We start from the raw sequence: 12,623 nt of genomic DNA on the forward strand, positions 1-12,623 counted from the left end.
CAGGCTGGGGTTTCCTTCATTCCAGGTCCTCGTAGAAATCTGAATACAAGGTGATTTTTTGAGTGAGCTTTTCGACCTTGCTATCTGCCCAGGGCTCTATGGGATGTGTGTTTCCATCTAAAGCTGTACGTGCCATGTAGAAGAAAGACAACGCACTTTCAGTTTCTCTGCCACTACCACCAAAAATCAGACTAGCTGAATACGATTTTGTGACCTGATTACATGGGAACATTCAAGCTGGAGAGACTTGTGAGGCTCGTATGCAAATTTTATGTCATTTTATTTATCACCAGGAGTTCTGGGAAATGGCTCCGAAAGGGAATATTCTCACTCCTAAAAGAAGGAAAGACGCACGTTGTATTTGTGTAACAACACTGTTGCAAATGTACATAGCCAGATTGGCCATAACAGGGTCAGAAGACTGCCCACCATTATCAATAATTCCAGGTGTCTTGCATAGATGTCGAATGCAAAAGGGCATTGCTTGTTGTGGGTCTACTGTGTATTTGAACATCTAGGTTTGCCTGAACGAGATGAATGAACTTGAGTAGTTGGTGACTTTTGAAGATGGTGCCTGTAAGTATGTGTTATCTGTATTTTGGTGTTTGATGATACCTTGGCTAGGAGGACCCCACGAGACTCCATGAATCAGATGAAATTACAGTGGATAGGGTGGAGCCCTAATATACATCACGTCACAGGGGAGTGCAACTTAGATTTTTGCCTCCAATAAAACTAGTATCTGTCAGGAAAAAAACTGTTGTAAACCAGCCTATGACTTCGGTCCCCATGACCCTGCAAGAAGAGATGGTTGAAATCAATGCTCATTATCGATAGTATTAATGGATGCTGCATGTTATGTGTAGCACGGGGATGAAAATGTCTATTTTGTCCTTTACAAAAAGAACAATTGATGGACAGAATGCAGAACAATGTCATACATTCGCCCCAGTACAGCGATCTGGGCCTAAATCCATTGTTTTTTTGGTCACCATGCCATTCCAGTTTGAACCCAGCCATATGCAAATCAGTCTTGACCTTTTGCCTCACGGGAACAATCCAGTTCGAATTGTCAGGCCAGGTCCTCCCTGGACTGGAAACAAGCATCCTAGGACCGGTTTCGGGGTTTCACCTCTCATCAGCCAGGATAGATTGACTCCAGGGGCATGGAGAGCACAGGACCCACATCGGGGCATACCTGTCCCACTCAGGGTGACAAATGCAAAAAGAACAATTGATGGACAGAATGCAGAACAATGTCATACATCCACCCCAGTACAGAGGTCTGGGCCTAAATCCATCGTTTTTTGCTCACCATGCCATTCCTGGTTGAACCCAGCCACATGTAAATCAGTCTTGACCAAGTGCCTCATGGGAACAGTCCAGCCCGAACTGCCAGGCCAGGTCCTCCCTGGACTGGAAACAAGCACCCTAGGAGCATTTTCGGGTTAAGAGCCCTCATCAGCCAGGATAGCTTGACTCCAGTGGCATGGAGAGCACGGGACTCACGGCTGGAATCAGTCTGGACACCAAGCTTGCAGTGTATGTTGTGTAATGCACAGATCCTGTATAGGTTTTATAGGAAGTACAGAACACATTGTGTCTGTCTCCGTGAGATACTGTAAAATACTAGACAGTGTTATATAATAAATACATATTTTTATAAATACTTTGTGTGGTTCCTTTTCATGTAATCTATACTATTAGATTGCATTTTGGTAAAACAAGCTGCTTTACACTCCTTCAAGACTAAGCCTTAAGGCGGCTCTCCACAGCTACCACTTGGATAGCTTTCTAAGGTTGTCTGAGATCTCTTAAATCACCATAAGAGTTGTCTGGATTGGTGCAAGGTGCCCCCTTACATTAGTGTATATCATATACCAGGCTGGCTTCTCACAGTTAGCCTTCGCTCTTGAGGTTAGGGTCTGAAGAAAACAGTATAAAAATATACTTTTGGGGTACCTTAGTATTAGGAGCTCCTCAAACTGGGTCAAAAATTAAAAATGCAGTTCAACTATAGGGACAAATGAATAATGGTGGTGGTGCCACAGCTAATGGAGCTAGCTGACAGGGGCATAGCTCCATGGGGAGTTTAAGTTGCATTTCATGGTCTATACTGTTGCTCCATCTATAATATGAATCTTGGCATCCTTTAGGGTTGACATGTCTGTTGACTTGAATCATAGTTTACTAATGACATTGTTGTTGAGTGGTTGCTAGCCATTAATGTTTCTGAGTTCATGTTTATAACCTATTACTTTAAATAAATATATGTCCATGCAATGATACAGGTGTGTTACCGGCATTTTGGGGGCATTTACCTGTGTCTTTTCCTGCTTCCACTGGTCCCGCCGTCCCGCAGTTGGTCTACCTCCGCTACCGCAGCTTCACGCCAGCACAGCGCGGCCAGCAGCGAGGGGGGGGACTACAAGCACCGGCAGCCTCTGAGGCAGGAAGCCGCCACCGCAGATTCTGCACCAGGAGGTGCATAAATCAGAGGACAACCCCGGTGGAGCGGGTGTGTGTCGAGATCCCCACAAGGCTTACCTCTGCTTGTGAAGAGATTCCGCAGAGACGACAAGAGCTACCGCCCCTGTACCCACCTGACACCATACGGAATGATGTCCCCGGCAGGGATGAGGTGAAACCAGGGAAAGGAGCCCGGAATGTGGACGGAGATGGGAGGCAATAGTTCGGGTAGGACCGTGATGTACCCTAGGAGAAGACAGAGAGACCCGTTAGAAAAGGAGCCCAGACCCCACCTCCTTCCTATGTACACCTCTAAACACTTCTGCGTGAGGGCCAACTGTAAAGGTACTCACCAAGGCTTGTGAACCCCTTGCAGCAAATAATAGTATGGTTGCTCCTTTAAGGAATGAAGGCAAGCGCTCCTGCGCTTGACAAGAAAAGCAAAAATATGGTGACAGTGTACTGCTATATGCTCTTTATTTCGTGCACTTGTGCAGCAATGTCTTGCACCTCAAACACGCTACTGCGTGCTTGTCATGTGTTCTCAAACAAGCGCTTCAGCGCAAGTGAATACAGTCCTGAAAACAAACACGCTCTTGTGTGCTTATCAATGTCCTAAAACAAGCGCTCCAGCGCAGACAAGTGGTACTCAAAACAATCGTGCTCCTGTGCGTGCTGCCATTCACAAATAAACAAAGCGCTCCAGCGCGGAAAGCATGGCCCAAGAACAAGCGGTTCAGCGCGATAGCGGTAAAACTAGAAATGCCTTAGCGCTTAAGTACGTACCCCCTAGACGGCAATGAGCAGGAATACCTAGTAGCGCATCATCGCGGTACTCAGGAACGGGTGTTCCCGTGGAAGCGGGAATCAGAAGCAGGGAAAGGAGATAAGCATCCACCTTATCTCAGCAAGGACCTGGAATCCGTGTAGAATCCGAAGCAGTGACCCGGCGGGATAACGCAGAGTTTATGCGTGTCCCCCGGAAGTGCTCTGCTGCAGATGTTGATCGTCGAACAACTAGACCGAGCTGAGGCACAAAGTGGAAGTGAGGATTCCAGCAGCCGATCGTGTTTAGAGGTGACAACGGAGCGGCAATACGCCACGTACATGACAGTACCCCTCCCCAAAACAGACCCCCCCCACACCTGGGATCAGAGAGGGGAGGCAGGACGAGGACTGAGTGGGTGACCTAAATGGAAGGCGCGCACCAAGTCGGGAACGTGGCGCACGTGTGACAAAGGCTCCCAGGAACGCTCGTCAGGACCATACCCCTTCCAGTCAACCAAGTAAAACAGCTTCCCCCTGGTGCGGCGAGAAACTAGAATGGCCCTGACCTCGTACTCCAAATGGTCATCCAGAAGCACCGGAGAGGGCGGAGTGGTAGTGGTGCAATCAGGATGGACAGCACGCAGCAGAGAGACATTGAAGACAGGATGCATCTTCATGTGTGGAGGCAGGGTGAGTCTCATGGACACAGGGTTGATCACGCTCTCGATGACGTAGGGACCCACAAAACGGGGCAACAGTTTCTTGGGTCCAAGCACGTTGAGATGCCGAATAGAGAGCCACACCCTGTCACCTGTCCGGTATTCAGATTCTTTCGACCTGTGCCCATCGGCATGTTCCTTGTAGGATTGCTTGGCCTTGGCCAACTCGAACCGGGCTTGTTGCCAGAGATCGCGCAGAGTTCTGTGGTAAGCCCGCACCGTGGGCAAAGGGCTGTTTTGTGGTTCCTCCCAAGTGGTGGTGCGAGGATGCCGTCCCTGTAGACAGAAAAAAGGCGACGTCCCGATGGCGGAATGCTTGTTATTGTTGTATGCATATTCTGCAAACCAAAGCACCTTGTCCCATTCTTTCTCCACCATGATCAACAAGCAACGGAGGTATTGTTCTATCGTGTGGTTGGTCCTCTCGGCTGGCCATCCGTCTTGGGGTGGTACGCGGAAGAAAGCCGTACTTCCATCTCTAGGATCTTGCACACCTCTTTCCATAATTGGGACACAAACTGCGTACCACGGACTGTGATCACCACCGAAGGGATGCCGTGGAGGCAAACGACGTTGTGCATGAAGACCACTGCTAATTCAGTAGCTGTAGGCAGCTTCTTCAGGGGAACGAAATGAGCCATCTTGGAAAGGTGATCCACGATGGTGAGTATGGTGGTGTAGCCGGTTTTGGTAATCGGAAGCTCCACTACGAAGTCCATGGACACGGTGTGCCATGGATACGGCGGTATTGGTATGGGGTGCAACAGTCCTGTGGGCGGATCTGTTTGGTTTTTGTCTAAGAGACAAACAGTACAACGGGCTATGTGGTTCCTTGTGTCTTTCTCCATGGTAGGCCACCAGAAGTTCCTCCGGAGTTGATCCAGGGTTTTGTGGTAACCCGGGTGGTTGGAGAGGACATGGTCCTGACACATGACCAATGCTTGTTGTTGGCATGTTTCTAGCGGCAGATAGTACCTGTCTTTTCTGAACAGGGACCCGTTTTCACTTGTCACTCCTTGATGTTCTTTAGCTAGAATGACCGGGTCCGTTTGGCTGACGTCCTTTTGTAACCTGGTTAGGAACTCTGAAGTTACTACGCCTCTTCGGAAGTGATGTTCCGGTATGATAGGAGCAGGCTCAGTTGTGGGCGTTGCGTCTTCGGGTTCTTCGAGTCGTGATAACGCGTCTGCTTTAGCGTTCTCTCTTCCTGGACGAAACGTGATCGTGAAGTCATATTCGTTGAAGAATAAGGTCCAACGAAGCTGTCTGGCTTTGAGGGCTCGCGCTGACCGTAGAAACTGGAGATTCCGTTGGTCAGTATATATAGTCACCGGGTGTTTGGCGTCTTTCAGGTAGTGCCTCCACTCCTCGAATGCCGTTTTTATTGCCAACAGTTCTCGATCCGACACTGTGTTACTATGCTCAGCGGGTTGGAGCTTCTTTGAGTAGAAAGCCACGGGGTGTAGGAAACACGAGCCGGCGTCTCTCTGTGAAAATACACCACCCAACGCGTCCTGTGAGGCATCGGCCTCCACCACAAAAGGCCGTTCCATATCGGGGTGCGCTAGCACGGGGGCTGTGGTGAATCGTCTCTTGAGTTCCCTGGACGCTTCTTCTGCTCTGGTGTCCCAACAGAAAGGCGCATTTTTGTGTAGAAGGCGGGTTATGGGTGCTACCATTCCGGAGAAGCCTGTGATGAACCAGCGGTAGTAATTAGAAAACCACAGGAACCGTTGGACGTCTTTCACTGAGGACGGAGTAGGCCATAACAGGATGGCCTCTACCTTTTTGTTGTCCATTCGTATACCATCAGGAGTGATGATATGGCCCAGGAACTCAACTGTGGTAACGTGAAACCCGCTTTTTTCCAACTTCACGTACAGATGGTGTTTTCCCAACTGCTGTAGGACGGAACGTACGTGCTGGATGTGGTCCGGGAGGTTCTGAGAATACATCAGAATATCGTCTATATAGACGATACAGAAGATATCTATGTATTCCCTCAACACCTCATCGATGAAGAACTGAAAAGCTGCAGGGGCGTTGCAGAGTCCGAAGGGCATGACTTGGTATTCGTAGAGACCAAACTTGGTCCGGAAGGCCGTCTTCCATTCGTCACCCCTTTGGACTCTGACAAGGTGGTAGGCCCCCGTAGGTCCAGCTTCGTGTAGACTGAGGCGTTCTTCACTTGATCCAGGAGACTGGAGATCAATGGCAAGGGATATCGGTTCTTCACCGTGATGGCGTTCATAGCCCTAAAGTCTATGCAGGTCCTCAGATCACCCTCCTTATTGGCCACGAAGAAAAGGGGGGAGGACACCGGTGATCGGGAGTGGCGAATGAACCCGTTGTTCAGGTACTCATCCAGGTAAGTGCGTAGATAGTCGTTTTCCTTCTGGGTGAGGGAATAGATCCGGCTGCACGGAAGCGTGGAACCAGGAATCAGATCTATCCTGCAGTCAACGGACAGATGAGGTGGCAGGACGTTGGCTCCTTTTTTGTCGAACACCTCTGCCAGATCCGAATAGGCCACTGGTATGTCTGTTTGGGCGACCACCCCTATGCCTTGCAGGGGCAAAGAGTGTGCTTGTATGGTACGTACGTCAAAGGAAGCCTCCTCTGTGTAACAAGCAGTGTTTCAATGGTCCGAGTCTAGGGTTAAGACTAGATACCCAGTCGATCCGAGGGTTGTGGTTAACCAACCATGGAAGGCCCAGTATGACCTTGAACTGCGGGGCATCTATCACATCGAAGTCGCTGGTTTCGGTATGGTGATTCGCGAAGGACATCACCATCTCTACCGTCTGGTACCTGAAGAGGCCTGAGGTAAGGTCCGTTCCATCCACTGCTTTGACGGTTTCCGGTATGTCTTTGGGCATTGTGGTCATGCCCAATGATTGCGAATACATGGTGTCGATGAAATTACCGGTTGCCTCAGAATCCAGTAAGGCGGTTACCAGCCATTCCTTGCCTGTTTGATTCCGTAACGTCACCTACACCCCACGTGATGGCTGCCATCAAAAACCGCAGGGATCACCGTTTTACGTGATGATAAACCCAGCAGACAGACCTCTTTGTCTACTGGGTTGTCTCGTTTCCCGTCTTGTCTCTTTTGTTAACGGGTAACGCAAACGGTCTTCTTCATCGTGTGCGGGTGGGCTTCACTGGGAATTCTCTAACGAAGTGGCCCCTTTTGCCACAATACAGGCATTGGTTCTGTTTCCTTCTCTTCTCTCTTTCCATACTGGTGAGTTGACCACACACACCTCCTATCTGCATAGGTTCTTGAGCGTCGCCGGCAGCGGCCAGTTAGTCTCTAGTTTTCTCTGTGCCTTTGTCCCCGAATGACAGGAAGCGGTTGTCATTTCCTTTCCCCTCTCCGGTTCTTCGTTCTTGTATCCTGTAGTTTACCTTGACTACTAGGTCTAAGAATGGTCCTATTTCCTCGGGGGGATTGGACATCTGTGATATCAAGTCCTTCAGTTCGTCGCTTAGGCCGCGATAGAAAACCCACACCTTTTTGGACTCAGGCCAGTGTGCCTCGAAGACGAGTTTGTTGAATGTCGTGATGTAGTGGAGCAGATCGTTGTTGCCCTGTTTGAGGTTGAGCAGTTCGTTATCCACGGCCTGGACAAACATATGTCAGGCGAACATTCGCCGCATGGCTTCCTTGAAGATAGGTAGGTTGTACAACACAGGATCGTTGTTGTCCACTAACGATATGGACCACTGGGCGGCATCACCACCCATGTAGGAAAGTATGAATGCGATTTTGGACGCATCATCCGGAGAGGCAGATGCTCTGGCCATGAAGTGCAGATGGCATTGATGAAGGAAGATGCTGTATTTAGTGCTGTCGCCGTAAAATCGTTCAGGAGGTGCTAGTTGCACAGGGTGTGGGGGACCACTTGTATAGCAGTATCCTGGTTAGATGCAAAGGAGGACCTCCGAACGTGAAAGTGGGTGGCCGTAATATCCCTTCTTGCCTGACTCTGGGACTCTGGTGGTTCCCCATGGACTGGCTACCCCTGCCGCCATGTGGCCTTGTAAGGCCGTCATGTTGTGGCGTAGGCTGAGGTTCTCTGCCTGTATGCTAGTCAGAATGACTGCTATGTCCTGTAGTGTGATCTCTGGGTCGCTCATGTCGTCTGGGCGGAATAAACAACGTGGGCTTCGGATTCTGTCGAGATCCCCACAAGGCTTACCTCTGCTTGTGAAGAGATTCTGCAGAGACGACAAGAGCTACCGCCCCTGTACCCACCTGACCCCGTATGGAATGATGTACCCAGCAGGGATGAGGTGAAACCAGGGAAAGGAGCCAGGATGTGGACAGAGATTGGAGGCAATAGTTCGGGTAGGACCGTGATGTACCCTAGGAGAAGACAGAGAGACCCGTTAGAAAAGGAGCCCAGACCCCACCTCCTTCCTATGTACACCTCTAAACACTTCTGCATGAGGGCCAACTGTAAAGGTACTCACCAAGGCTTGCGAACCCCTTGCAGCAAATAATAATATGGTTGCTCCTTTAAGGAATGAAGGAAAGCGCTCCTGCGCTTGACAAGAAAAGCAAAAATATGGTGACAGTGTACTGCTATAGGCTCTTTATTTTGTGCACTTGTGCAGCAATGTCTTGCACCTCAAACACGCTACTGCGTGCTTTTCATGTGTTCCAAAAGAGGCACTTCAGAGCGAGTGAATACAGTCCTGAAAACAAACACGCTCTTGCGTGCTTATCAATGTCCAAAAACAAGCGCTCCAGCGTGGACTAGTGGTACTCAAAACAATCGCGCTCCTGCACGTGCTGCCATTCACAAATAAACAAAGCGCTCCAGCGCGGAAAGCATGGCCCAAGAAACAAGCGCTTCAGCGCGATAGAGGTAAAGCTAGAAATGCCTTAGCGTGTAACTACGTACCCCCTAGACGGCAACGAGCAGGAACACCTAGTAGCGCATCAGCGCCGGACTCAGGAACGGATGTTCCCATGGAAGCGGGAACCAGAAGCAGGCGAAGGAGATAAGCGTCCACCTTATCTCAGCAAGGACCTGGAATCTGTGTAGAATCCAAAGCAGTGACCCGGCGGGACTACGCAGAGTTTATGCGTGTCCCCCGGATGTGCTCCGCTGCAGAGGTTGATCGTCAAACAACTAGACCGGGCTGAGGCACAAACCGGAAGTGAGGATTTCAGCAGCCGATCGTGTTTAGAGGTGACAACGGAGCAGCAATATGCCGCGTACATGACAGTGTGTTACCGGCATTTTGGGGGCATTTACCTGTGTCTTTTCCTGCTTCCACTGGTCCCGCCGTCCCGCAGTTGGTCTCCCTCCGCCACCGCAGCTTCACGCCAGCACAGCACGGCCAGCAGCGAGGGGGGACTACAAGCACCGGCAGCCTCTGCGGCAGGAAGCCGCCACTGCAGATTCCGCGCCAGGAGGCGCATAAATCAGAGGACAATTCCCGCGTTGTGGGATCACGCTGCGGGTCGCGCCGGGCGAAGCCCGAGCCAAGGCGGGCCTGTTTAAACCCGTTGTAGCCAGGAGGAGACCGGACCAGGACTATCCTTTAACGCCTACTACAGAAGTTGCAAGTATTTTAAGACTCATTATTGCATTATTGGGGACTAATGGCGAGTAGAAGAGGTATGAAAGCAACAACGGGAGGGCATGTAGCTGGGACTCTGGGCCAATTCATTTTGCGTGCATCATCAGTTCTGGAAAAGGAAATAGCTTTAACGGAACGCCGCCTTTCTCTGGATCCGCACTTTCTAAAAGATCCTCGCTGGGCCCTTTGGCTCAAGCCCGCACGCCGGAACATGTTCATCAAACGGGGGCTACGGCATGGCATCCAGGAGGGTTAAATCAGCCGAGTGGGAACCCGACACATACGGAAGGTGACAACAACTACCCAACGCACAATGTGGTATTAGATAAGGCAGCGATTGTTGTGGAAGAACCCACAACCAGTTCAGAGTCTCATGCCCATAAAGAAGGAGCCATCCCAAAAAGGAAGCGGACGGGGGCACCACTACGGGGCCGAAATCCAAAGCAGTCCAAACTTAATAATCCCAGGAGATCCCCAACTACGGAGCCAATAGAGGAAGAACATCCTCCACTGAGTGATCCTAACACTATTTCCACAATTTCTTCTAATGAAGAATTGTTCTTGGAAAAATTGAGCATGCACATAGTATCCATACTTCAGCCTCTAGAAGGAAGACTGTTCCTAATTGAACAAAGGTTGACGAATATAGAGGAGCTATCAAAAAAGAGTATGGATCACATGGAAAACGTGATGGTCAACACTGTACAATCCCAAGTATCAACCGCAGTAGATGGGCACTTGATAACTATCCCCACGTATCCTCCTACCTGTCCGACAATTCCCGTGGCAAGTTGCACCCAACAATGCAGATTGGAATGATCATGTAACAAAGCTAATAATCCTGGGGTTGAACCACGATGTTCGGGACTGATAAAACAGAAAACTCCAGGCAGAATGCCACCAAGACAATCTAAGGACGGTGTTAGAATTGGGGGTCTCTGGTTGCCGCAGGTATGTACTTGCGACAAGCAGGGACCCTCTCCTCTAAGTCAGGGCAAATGATTACTCTCCAGAAATAACCCCTGCTCACCCTCTAGGTAGTGTGGCGCAAGCAGTCAAGGCTGATCTCAGGCGATACAGAAAAGGGGGTGGTGGTGATGAACAGAGTGTCTGAATTAAGCAGACCACTCTTACCCAGTCCAAAGATCAGGGCTTGATCCATCACCGTTATTTATCTCACTGCCCCATCCCAGCTCAGAACCTGGCTATATGCAAATTAGTCTGTCCCTGGCCCAGTGCATCATGGGAACAGGGCAGACCAAACTACCAAGCCAATTCTTCACCAGAAAGGAGACAAGCTACCGGGGACCGGTTTCTGGCATTTCAGCCTCTTCGGCCCGGCTTGCTTGAATCCTGATGGAGCAGTGAGAAAGGGACTCATGTCTGAGTATACCCTGCCACACCTATAGTGGCCAAAAACGATACAGAAAAGGGGGTGGTGATGAACAGAGTGTCTGAATTAAGCAGACCACTCTTACCCAGTCCAAAGATCAGGGCTTGATCCATCACCGTTATTTATCTCACTGCCCCATCCCAGCTCAGAACCTGGCTATATGCAAATTAGTCTGTCCCTGGCCCAATGCATCATGGGAACAGGGCAGACCAAACTACCAAGCCAATTCTTCACCAGAAAGGAGACAAGCTACCGGGGACCGGTTTCTGGCATTTCAGCCTCTTCGGCCCGGCTTGCTTGAATCCTGATGGAGCAGTGAGAAAAGGGACTCATGTCTGAGTATACCCTGCCACACCTATAGTGGCCAAAAACGATACAGAAAAGGGGGTGGTGATGAACAGAGTGTCTGAATTAAGCAGACCACTCTTACCCAGTCCAAAGATCAGGGCTTGATCCATCACCGTTATTTATCTCACTGCCCCATCCCAGCTCAGAACCTGGCTATATGCAAATTAGTCTGTCCCTGGCCCAGTGCATCATGGGAACAGGGCAGACCAAACTACCAAGCCAATTCTTCACCAGAAAGGAGACAAGCTACCGGGGACCGGTTTCTGGCATTTCAGCCTCTTCGGCCCGGCTTGCTTGAATCTTGATGGAGCAGTGAGAAAGGGACTCATGTCTGAGTATACCCTGCCACACCTATAGTGGCCAAAAACGATACAGAAAAGGGGGTGGTGATGAACAGAGTGTCTGAATTAAGCAGACCACTCTTACCCAGTCCAAAGATCAGGGCTTGATCCATCACCGTTATTTATCTCACTGCCCCATCCCAGCTCAGAACCTGGCTATATGCAAATTAGTCTGTCCCTGGCCCAGTGCATCATGGGAACAGGGCAGACCAAACTACCAAGCCAATTCTTCACCAGAAAGGAGACAAGCTACCGGGGACCGGTTTCTGGCATTTCAGCCTCTTCGGCCCGGCTTGCTTGAATCCTGATGGAGCAGTGAGAAAGGGACTCATGTCTGAGTATACCCTGCCACACCTATAGTGGCCAAAAACGATACAGAAAAGGGGGTGGTGATGAACAGAGTGTCTGAATTAAGCAGACCACTCTTACCCAGTCCAAAGATCAGGGCTTGATCCATCACCGTTATTTATCTCACTGCCCCATCCCAGCTCAGAACCTGGCTATATGCAAATTAGTCTGTCCCTGGCCCAGTGCATCATGGGAACAGGGCAGACCAAACTACCAAGCCAATTCTTCACCAGAAAGGAGACAAGCTACCGGGGACCGGTTTCTGGCATTTCAGCCTCTTCGGCCCGGCTTGCTTGAATCCTGATGGAGCAGTGAGAAAGGGACTCATGTCTGAGTATACCCTGCCACACCTATAGTGGCCAAAAACGATACAGAAAAGGGGGTGGTGATGAACAGAGTGTCTGAATTAAGCAGACCACTCTTACCCAGTCCAAAGATCAGGGCTTGATCCATTACCGTTATTTATCTCACGCCAGAAACCGGTCCCCGGAAGCTTGTTTCCTTCCCAGTGTAAGAATTGGCTTTTGTAGTCTGGTCTGCCCTGTTCCCATAATGCACTGGGCCAGGGACAGACTAATTTGCATACAGCCAGGTTCTGAAACTGGGATGGTGCAATGAGCTAAAAAACGGTGTTGGATC

General features: G+C 50.1%; 1 protein-coding gene across 1 annotated transcript in view; it reads left to right on the plus strand.

The window, feature by feature from the left end:
• The window catches only part of LOC144790806 (galactose-3-O-sulfotransferase 2-like), a 283,596-nt gene that overhangs the window by 176,617 nt on the left and 94,356 nt on the right, over nucleotides 1-12,623 (plus strand). The gene's annotated exons all lie outside the window — the stretch shown is intronic.

The sequence above is a fragment of the Lissotriton helveticus genome, chromosome 11 (assembly GCF_964261635.1).
Source record: "Lissotriton helveticus chromosome 11, aLisHel1.1, whole genome shotgun sequence".
Classification (NCBI taxonomy): domain Eukaryota; kingdom Metazoa; phylum Chordata; class Amphibia; order Caudata; family Salamandridae; genus Lissotriton; species Lissotriton helveticus.